Source organism: Dioscorea cayenensis, chromosome 20 (assembly GCF_009730915.1).
Source record: "Dioscorea cayenensis subsp. rotundata cultivar TDr96_F1 chromosome 20, TDr96_F1_v2_PseudoChromosome.rev07_lg8_w22 25.fasta, whole genome shotgun sequence".
NCBI lineage: Eukaryota > Viridiplantae > Streptophyta > Magnoliopsida > Dioscoreales > Dioscoreaceae > Dioscorea > Dioscorea cayenensis.
In genome coordinates, this window is record NC_052490.1 from 3,013,998 (window position 1) to 3,016,357 (window position 2,360).

At 39.6% G+C, this 2,360-nt stretch overlaps 1 non-coding gene across 1 annotated transcript; it reads left to right on the forward strand.

Moving 5' to 3' along the window:
- The first annotated feature begins 1,779 nt into the window (after window positions 1–1,779).
- LOC120252162 lies at window positions 1,780–1,886 on the forward strand. Its single transcript, XR_005533707.1, has one exon. It is a non-coding gene; the product is annotated as a small nucleolar RNA R71 (small nucleolar RNA).
- Window positions 1,887–2,360: the final 474 nt, after the last annotated feature.

Below are 2,360 nucleotides of genomic sequence, written 5' to 3' on the forward strand. Positions count from 1 at the left end.
TCAAATGGACCTCACCAAATGTCTACGTAGCAGAATGCTCAGTATTATGTGGCGTTGGCGGTGAGGTGGGTGGATTCTTCTTCCTAGATGTAACTTCTTTCCACCACTTTCTTACTTTGGAGATCCGTTTTCTTGCTGGTTCTTTATCTTTTCTGGCCACCAAGTACAAATCTTGAGCTTCTTCTATTACCCCGTCATGTCCCTCATCATCCAAGGGGGTATCCTATAACAAATCAGCAAGTTAATCTTTCATGAATGTCTCCTGTACAAAATCAGGGACAACCTCGTCAACAACATCAACAAAATAACATGTATCATCAAAGTCCATTGTATGACTCATGGAGTCACGAAGTCTGAAAGTGGTTTCTTCGTCACCAACTCTATGTGTCATTTGGCCATCATTGACATCAAGGAGAGCTTTGTAAGTTGTTATAAATGGCCATCCTAATATTAATGGCACTTCAAACTTGTCATCAATATCTAAAATGATGAAATCCACCAAAAATATAAACTTGTCCACTTTAAGCAGAATGTCTTCAATTATGCCCTCAGTCATTAGATGGATTTGTCTGGCAAATGCTAAGTCATGTTCGTGGGTTTAGGCTCCCCAAGACCAAGTCTTTGAAAACTTTTGGAGTGCATTAGGTTAATACTTGCTCCATGGTCAGCAATGGCCTTCTTATCAACTAAACCTCCAATTGTGAAAGGAAAGATGAAACCCGTAGATCTTTCTCCTTCGTGGCAAGTTTGCTGCATATTAAAGCAGAACACTCCTCAATGAGTATCACAGAGGACATGTCCTCCAACTTCTTTTTCTACTTGAGTAGATTTTTCAAGAATTTGGCATACCTCAGCATCTGAGCAAGGGCTTCTACAAATGGGACATTAATGTGCAAAGCTTTAAACATGTTGAGGAATTTTTTGTTCTACTCATCTTGTTGGTCTTTCCTTGCCTTTGAGGGTTTGGAATTTTTTGTTACCATGATGGGTTCAACAAATTGTGGTTGAAGCTCCATCTCGATAGAATTAGGTAGCTGCTTCCCACTTTTTAAAGTCATACCATTCAGTGATTCCTTCGGGTTCAGTACAGTGTTGCTCGGGAGGGTCCCTGGTAGCATTTCCTCCAGTAGTTTAGACATTTGGGCTACCTAGTGCTCCAAATTCCTCATAGTTATATTGGTGTTTCTGATCATCTCATCATTACCTGTGAACCGAGTCTCGGTACTCTTGATGAATTTAGCCATTAAACTAGTGAGGTTGTTGGAAGGTTCTAAGGAGGATTAGAACTGCGATTGTTGTGCAATTTGAGGTGGAGGCTTGTATTGCTGCTGTTGCTGAGCCAACTATCCCTGTCCAGGCTAACTCCAATAAAAATAGGTTGTTCTGATAGTGATGGTTCTGACCAAAGAAGTCCACTTGTTTAATCTGTTCTGTACTTGCATCATTATAGGAGGAATATCTTGGGTCACATAAGTGGCCAGAATGATCGTGAATAGGTCCTAAACTTGAAGATGGAGATTGCATGGTGTCCAATCTTTTAGTTATTTCTTCCACCTGTACTATGAGAGTAGTGATGACATCAATTTGATAAATACCGGAAATCTTTGCCAGTTTGGTCCTTTTCGGACTCCATTGATACTCATTTTTTCCATCTCTTCAATCATATTTTGTGCCTCACTCGGTTGCTTCTTAAACAATGAACCTCTGGTGGCTACATCATGCATCTATTTGGTGGAAGGCAGTCCATTATAGAAGAACTGCATTTGCATCCATTCAACAATTCTATGCTGAGGACATTTCCTCAACATTTCCTTATACCTTTCCCATGTATTGAATAAGAAGTCATATTCTAATTGGCTAAAAGAGGAAATGTCACTTCTGAGTTTGGTAATCTTAGAAGGGAAAAAACAAGCAATAAATGCCTCAAAAGTCTACTTCAATGTTGTGAGAGACCCTGGGCGCAAGGAATTTAACCACTGCTTGGTCCTTCCTCACAATGTGAATGAAAAGAGTCTCAAACAAACTGCTTCCTTTGAAATATTGCTCACCTTATAAGTGTCACAGATTTCTAAGAAGTTTCTAAGGTGCTTATAAGGATCTTTGTCCTAAAATCCATCAAACTAACACATCTATTGCACCAATTGAATTGAATTCGGCTTCAATTCGAAGTTGTTTACCACAACTGGAGGATGAACAATACTTGAACCTACCCCCTCAAGATTTAGCCATGCAAAATCTGAGATACTTTGTGGTTGATTACGAGCCATTTCGTCATCTTGCTCCACTTCCACGCTTATCTCAACAGATCTTGTCTCACTCAAATTAATCTGATGGATACTTCTCCTAAAATTTCTTTCAAC